Consider the following 8327-nt stretch of genomic DNA (forward strand, 5'->3'; position numbering starts at 1 on the left):
TGAGAAACACTGATGTGAGAGAAGCACATGGACTGGTTGCCTCCTGCATGAGCCCCGAACAGGGCCTGGGCCAGGGAGGAACCTGCAACCAGAATCCAGTCAAACTGGCGAGGGCCTCATGCTGTTATTTTGATTATCTAATTCCTAAAAGATCCTGTTGCTTTCTGATTTCATTGCTAATTCTGTTAGAGTCCGATTAGAATTATCTGTCCACTGCTATGTGGTTGATTTGTACATCAGATTTACACAAACTACACTATGGGCTAGTCCATGAATTTGGAGTAATCGGGTACAAAAGATTAATGTTTCTTAGTAACACCTTAGTAACACATTCAAAGGCTTGAATCAAGTCTGTTCACTGAAATATTATATACCTAGTGTTTGATGTGTTGGATAACCTTAAACTACTTCAATGTGTATTTCCTGAAAAGAACAAAACATTCTCTATTATAACCACAGTATAGTTGGAAATAACAGAGGGCTAATATCAATATAATACTATTATCATATCTACAGGCCTTATTCAAATTTCAGCAATTGTCTTCCTAATGTCCAGGAACAGAGCCAAGAGTTATTGTAATCCAGGATCCTATAATCCAGGATCACATATTTCATTTAGCCGCCATATCTCTTTAATCTCCTTTGATCTGAAACAGTTGTTCATTCTCTGTCTTTCACAACCTCCTCAGGACAAGCCAGGTACTTTGTAGATGTCTCTCAATTTCGGTTTTGTTTGATATTTTCTCATGAGTAAATGTATACTATGCATTTTTGGTTAGAATTCCACAAGCGTGATGCTGGATCTTTCTCAGCATCAAACACACACGAGGTCAGTTAATCTCATTCCTGATGATGTTAACTAATGACTCTAATAGGAAGTTTTCACAGATTTCTTAACTTCTTACTTTTCTCTTTGTAACACGTAAATTGTGGGGAGGTACTCTGAGACTGTAGATATCCTGCTTTTCATTAAACTGTCACACAATAGTTTTAGCATCCACTTAAAATTCTCACCTGAATGAAATGTTACCATGATAGTTCTTAAAACATACTAGTTTAAGGCAGAAAGGAAGGAAGAGAGAGAGAGAGAGAGAGAGAGAAAGGGAGGAAGGAAGAAAAAAGGAAGAAAGAAAGAAAGACCCAGGCCATGATTGGTTACTCATGTATAAAGGTTGGTTTTTAAAACACTTGAAGAAAAAAAGATGACGGGAAGAGCTTTATGTGTAATTAAAGCTGTGCTTCCTGCCAAGAACACTGCAATACTCAGAGGTCTGGCAGCATGTTCCTTTTAGTTCTTACAGAAGTACAGACACTAAATACAGAATTTATTTTTAGAAAAGAATATTTACTAATGTTACTTTATTCTCTTTTTTGAGTGATTGTATATATTTTTTAATTTCTATTGAATTTATTGGGGTGGCATTGATTAATAAAATTATATAGGTTTCAAGTGTACAATTCTATATTACATCATCTCTATATTGTATTGTGTGTTCACCATCAAAAGTTAAGTCTTTTTTCATCACCATTTATCCTCCCTTTACCATCTTCTTCCTGCCCCCACCTCCCTTTCCCTCTGGTAATCACAATACAGTTGTTTGGGTCTACATTTTTTTTCTCTTAATCCCTTTACCTTTTGCACACAGCTCCTCAACTCTGACTTCCGTCAGTCTGTTCTCTGTATGTATGAGTCTGTTTCTATTTTGTTTGTTTATTTTGTTGATTATGTTTCACATCTAAGTGAAATCATATGGCACTTGTCTTTTTCTGACTGGCTTATTTCACTTAGCTTAATACTCTCCAGGTCCATCCATACTGTCACAAAAGGTAAAATTTCCTTCTTTTTATGACTGAATAGTATTCCATTGTATAAATATCTCATAACTATTTTATCCACTCATCTACTGATGGGCACGTGGGCTGCTTCAATCTTGGCTATTATAAATAATGTTGCATATGTAAATCTCATGAGGATGCCACACAAAGTAGATAACAGAATGCTAACCTGCAGCACTGCAAAAAATAATCCTACTGACTAGAGTTCAACATTTGTGTATAATTCTTTTGGTCATTATTCTAAAGTTAAGTTTTCAAAATAGTGTATTCAAAAGTTACTTGGGCTCATTGCCCACCCCCCTCCTTCAATGTAGTTGTATTTTTCATTTGAAATATTTAGTTTCCCTTGCTTCTTTTTGTATTCCATTTTAAAGGCCCCTCATTCTTACTGGCTATACACTACTTTGTGGGTTTAGTTTGTGTAAAATGTTATCATCATCACAAAAGTCAAACTGTACAAAAATTACACTTAGAAAGAAGTCACTTTCTCATCCCCAATCCTTTATTTCTATTCATTCCTAGTAGATAGCCAATCTTATTGGTTTCTTGGCTTTTCCTTTCTGTGTTTCTATTCGGCAAAACTAAGCACTCATGTAATTTCTTTCTCTCAACCATTCAACACATCCTATAAATTATTACTATTCTTACTTCACAGAATAGTCATTCTCTGGGATAGCCTTGACCCACCACCTCAGTGCAAAAGTCTAATTTCTGAAGACTGCAATAAGTTTTGGTAAGTTTCCCCAAGCAAAGGGTAGGTAGTCAATAAACTGTTGAATAAAAGTTCATGAAAGAAAAGTGAAATGAGCAAAATAATGGAACAAACAAGGACTAAAAAAGATACAATAGAGCAGAGGTCATCAACAGTGCTAAAGATGGTATCCAAACTTTTCCAGGATTTCCCCCAAAACCAACCAAACAAACAAAAATAAGGATCGGCAGAAACTTTAATATGAGACATTTTGAGGCACCAAAAAAAGAGAAGAAAGTAGTTGTTTGAACTTTAGAGGGAAAATGTACCATGCCAAATGTTGTTGAGAAGGATAGTTATTATAGTTAAATCAAGAAATTTTTTTTTTCTTTTCAGAAATGGCAAGAATAGATCAGTCCATGCTGAAAAGAGAAGTATTTTTTTTTCTCAAACATACACTAAGTAAACGAAAATTGCATTTACCACAGGACTTGAAGCTCTTTTTTCAGTTTATTTGCCTGTTTTTGCCTTACTATTTATGAATAGGCTTGTTAATTCTCTTACGTCAATCCTATTACCTATTCAGAGCTATTTCTGCAAGGGTCATCAATATCCAGGGATCTTAAATCTGAGCTTAAACCTGTCCAAGGTCAAGAGGAGTTCTGTCCCCAGGGATTCCTATCCACTGAACATAATCAAGGACCCCAGGCACAGAGAACCAAACTGTAAGTCACAGATAGTCTTCTTGATAATTTCTAAAAATTTACCTTCAGGGAAAGAATAAATGATTTTACTGTTTGTGTATTATTGTGTGTTCTTTTAACATATTGCAAGTAACATTAAGCAATAATTTACTGTAAAGACAATTAAATAATGTGTTTCTTTGTACCAGACATCTTCACTAATGTAAATTCAGGATAAACTCGCAATTTTCAGTCTGATAATTCATGAAAGTTGAAATAAAACCACATATAGAGAAGTAGCTTTAAAATTTTAAATTCTTCATTCCTCCCTTTGAGTGAAAGGAGAACTGAAGGAAAGAAGTGATGATTTCTTGCACTTTATATTTGAAGGTTTGATTCCTGGGTTGTAAGAGGGAAAATTACATTCAACACTAAAACACTCAGATCTCTGAACCAAATACTAAATGAGTTGTATGTTCTCGGGCTTTTTCCTTAATATTACATTTTTGTTGTTGTTTTGTTTTGTTTTAACCTTTAAAGTGGGCATAATAATACAGGTATTTGCTTCAGAAGGTTACTTCAAGATTTAATGAAACATGTATATAAGCATAACCAATGGACATAAGACACTGGGAGATAGGGGAAGCCGGAGGAATGTCAAGAATGGGGGGAAAGGAGACATATATAATACTCTTTGTAATACTTTAAGCAACAAAACAAAATTAAAAAAAATAAAGAGTACAAATAGAACAGGATCAAGAATAAATCTCTGTGGCAAGGGGACTAGATTAAAAAAAAAAAAGATTTAATGAAACAGAAATGATGTTTTTAAACGAAAAGAGCACAGGAAGTTTGTTGATATTTGTTACATTAGGTGAAATATTTCTTTCAGTTGGTTTCATTTTGCTGCTATAATGCATGCATGGAGGTGATTATTTTTTAATATATTTTTTATTGATTTCAGAGAGAGGAAGAAAGAGGGAGAGAGAGCTAGAAACATCCATGATGAGAGAGAATCATGGATCGGTTGCCTCCTGCCTCCTATATGCCCCACACTGGGAATCAAACCCACATCCCGGGCTTGTGCCCTTGACCAGAATTGAACCCGGGACCCTTCAGTCCGCAGGCCGACCCTCTATCCACTGATCCAAACTGGCTAGGATGCGGTGATTATTAATACAATAAATTTTACAGTTTCCATCATGAAAATGAAGTAATATTTTCTCATTGTTTTTATTAACTGCAAAAACAGCTTTAACGATAGTATCCATTTTAAAAACATATTTTTTACTACTATACATGCTACTTAGAGTCACCTAACATTAAAAGCCAGCAAATTTTTTAGAGATTATCTAACTCATTATGGTGATTCTTTGCCTAACTATTATGTTTATAAACTGGATTTGGTTTTACATAAGTTGTCAAAATATATATGAACCATTCACAATAATGTCTATAATGGAATTCAAACCATATTGCTGCGAAACAGTGTATTCTGGAATTACTATTTTATTTATTACTAATTATTGTATTATTTTCCACCCGAACAACTGTAAACCTACTTTTGCCCCACCCTGTATGTTCAGCATTATGCTTTGCTGTCCCTAGGAAGCATTTGTAACGCATGGCTCCTGCCACAAGAAGCTTAGGTCCTCCTCAGGGGAGAAGTATGGCTTGGGTAAACTCATTAGAGCTGCATTTATGATTTGAGAGCTAATGGAGATCTCCACATGCCTAGTGATGATTCCCCTGATCAGACATGGTGCTGCTGTCAGACCTATTCGATGTAAAATTCCCACTCCTAATCATTTTTTAATAAGAAAGAAATGGCTGAGCTGTTTTCTATAGGAGTCCAATGTGACATTGGGAGGACAGTCCTGGCAGGGGTTAAAACAGCTGACACTAATATGTCAGCGTTGGTGAGAACATTGGCCTGGCTTAGTTGATAGGATTAGCTCACAGTCACCTTGGAAAAGGCAGGAGAGCAGAGCCCTCTGGAGATGCATTATTAGAGACAGAGAAAGGTAGACATGGAGCCCTGCAAAGGTGGACACAGAGCGTGTGATACCTTACGGAGCACAGATCAAGACAGAATCTAGGTTTCTATCAAAGTGCAGGTGATGCGGGATTTCTACAGATTTTCCCACCTGGCAGTCTTGCTTGGTTTCAGGTAGGCCTTAAAGATAACTTGCTAAATTCCACTCTAGTTGAGTTAAAAAATTATTTTAATCAAGCCCTTCAGTACTGGATTCCCAGTCAAGTTATTTCTATTCATGGCTAGTCATGTTCAGATACAATAATGTCATGTTCAGTACAGCGCTTTCTCTGAAACAGCTGCTTATCTGTTTCCGAAAGGAAACACATGAATTCATGTAAAAGGGAAAAGGAAGAGTATTTGTTTTAAATTGCACAACAAAAAAAAATTATTTTGAAAACTTCACATTAGAGCTATTTCAATATGTTTTCTTTAGTTTTTATGTCTGTAGAAAGAAGCCATGCATGTCTTAGGTAGAGGATAATTTTAACGTTTGGTTGTTTAATCTTTTTACTCTGTACTTAGGGAAACTAGTATTAGTATACCATCTAAAACTTTTCATTACAATTTTTATATATATTTTATTGATCTCAGAGAGGAGGGGAGAGGGAGAGAGAGATAGAAACATCATGATAAGAATCATTGATAGGCTGCCTCCTGCACGCCCCACACTGGAGATTGAACCCGCAACTCGGGCATGTGCCCTGACTGAGAATTGAATCAAGACCTCCTCGTTCGCCAAAACCGGTTTGGCTCAGTGGATAGAGCGTCGGCCTGCGGACTGAAAGGTCCCAGGTTCGATTCCGGTCAAGGGCATGTACTTGGGTTGCGGGCGCATCCCCAGTGGGAGATGTGCAAGAGGCAGCTGATCAATGTTTCTAACTCTCTATCTCTCTCCCTTCCTCTCTGTAAAAAAATCAATAAAATATATTTAAAAAAAAAAAAAAAAAAAGACCTCCTGGTTCATATGTTGACACTCAATCACTGAGCCACGCTGGCAGGGCATAATTACAATGTTTTTTAAAAAAGGAATGAAGATACTTTTATCTAAACCTCAGCCTACTAAATGGAACAGAATACTTCTATTGAGCCTTCTTTCCCCTGGCATCCATGCCTTTTATTTCTCCACAGAAAATAATAGTTCTTGAAACTATTACTAGGACATCAGAACAACCCAGACACTAGCCAAGGAAATAACTGGCATTTGTATTACCTGACATGCAGGGGCTTCTTGGCCCATATTTTTGTAGGCTCTTCTGCAGCATCCAAATGTGGGTGCGGGAGCAAGGAAAGAACTAGAAAAGAATCCAAAAATCAACTAGTTAATCCTAGGTGAGCCTCCTTTCCCCAATAATAATCCTTAAAGGATCAAAGGGGACCCTGAGAAATACAGAGTCACCAAAGCTTGACTAGTAGAAATTGAGGAAAAGGCAGTCTGTGTCAGAACCCAGAACACAGACATAGTGGCCCTCATCTACGTAATTTAGGTAATTCTTTACAGAAGTCAAAGCCAAGTGCTTTAGAATGAGTTGTAGTCCTAAGAATTCAGATGTTGATTATCTGTCCTCAAATGTAACAATCTGAAAATATTAAATGGAAAAGTCCAGAAATAAACACTCACATAACTGTTATTACAGTATACTGTTATAATTATTCTATTATCAGCTATTTTTGTTGATCTCTCACTATGCCTAATTTATACTTTATCATAGTTATGTATGTATAGGGAAAAGCATTATAGATGCTTGGTGCCATCAGCAGGTGCAAGCAGCAGCTGCCAGTCCTGATCGCCCCTGAGGGCTTCTCCCCCTCTACCTGCTCCTGAGGGGCCATCGGGGTAGCAGTTGCCGCTCGCACCTGCTGCTGGCGCTGGCCCTAATCACTCCGTGCTGTCAGCGGGTGAGGGAAAGGGCGGGCGCTGTCAGCACATGGGAGTGGCGGTGGCAGGAGTGGGTCTACCAGCAGACAGGGGACCAGGGGCTGCAGCAGGAGGTGCTGAGCAGGGGTACGGAGGATGGACCGAGACCTATCCCTGCGCCCACCATAGCCTCATGGCCCACAGTTCCTTTCAAGGTGCACGAATTCATGCACTGGGCCCCTAGTATATTAATATAATCAAGGAATCATGTTTTCCCCAAGTAACTGAATTATCTTTTCAGTGAAGGGATTTCTTTGAAATTGTCAAGAGTCTTTCTGTAAAATGAAATTACTTTTTTTTTCTCCACTAGATTGCCAACTAGGATGGCAGGAAGCAAGCTAGGCTTATGTCTCTTCAACATTTGAAATAAATTTATTTTTATATTTTAAAAAACTTATGTATATTCATTGCAAATAGTAACTACCTCAGATTAACTATCTAATAGTGAAATAAAAGACATTGGCTTGAGTCTCTACTCTTCTGGAGACTTAACAGCTATTGAAGTTGTCAAATAAGCTTCCATTACTTTGCTCTGTAGTGTTCTTTTGAAGCAAAACAATAATATTCATTTTTCTTAGATGCAAAATGCCGGGAGCCGGTCCATCCTTGCTGTTTCAAGGGACTTGGCATATATGGCATACTGTTCTTAATATGTTTGCTCACCTTCTTGGCACTATGTGTTTTAACCAAGGTCACCTCTCTGAGAAAGGTTGTTTCCCCAGGTAGGGATTTTCCCCTGAAGTTAGGGAGGGAGTAAAACCTCTTAACTAAGTGCCAGGCGGGTAATTAATCACTTTAACTACGAACAATCATGCTTAAGCTACATAATCTTTACTCCCTGGAATGGAGATAAGAAACGCCCTAACCTTTGGAATAGAGATTGATAGGATTGGAATCAAATGGTATAAATACAGGTGTAACAAGACAACAGGACACAGAACTTAGATGAAGATCCTAGAGACAGAACTTAGAAGACAGAACCCACCCAGAACCTAGACACGGAACCTAGAGACACAGAACCTAGACACAGAACCTACTCAGAACCTAGAGACAGAAGAGCTTCACTGGAGAGAACATGGCAAAAGATCCTGGACAGAAACTGGAGACAGAACCTAGAGACAGAACATGGCAAAAGATCCTGGACAGAAACTGTGTGACAGAACC

General features: G+C 37.6%; 1 protein-coding gene across 3 annotated transcripts in view; it reads left to right on the top strand.

Annotated features, from left to right (window-relative positions):
• The first annotated feature begins 2502 nt into the window (after positions 1 to 2502).
• PDC (phosducin) overlaps positions 2503 to 8327 on the top strand; it is a 14202-nt gene continuing 8377 nt past the window's right edge. Inside the window, exons 1-2 of one of the 3 annotated variants that reach the window (XM_015569950.1) lie at positions 2503 to 2569; positions 3114 to 3252. The gene's annotated coding sequence lies outside the window, so the exon portion shown is untranslated. Of the gene's footprint in view, positions 2570 to 3053; positions 3253 to 5188; positions 5381 to 8327 lie in introns of those variants that run through there. The other 2 variants (XM_006772941.2, XM_015569951.1) reach the window with 2 other exon arrangements.

This window comes from Myotis davidii, unplaced genomic scaffold (assembly GCF_000327345.1).
Source record: "Myotis davidii unplaced genomic scaffold, ASM32734v1 scaffold362, whole genome shotgun sequence".
NCBI lineage: Eukaryota > Metazoa > Chordata > Mammalia > Chiroptera > Vespertilionidae > Myotis > Myotis davidii.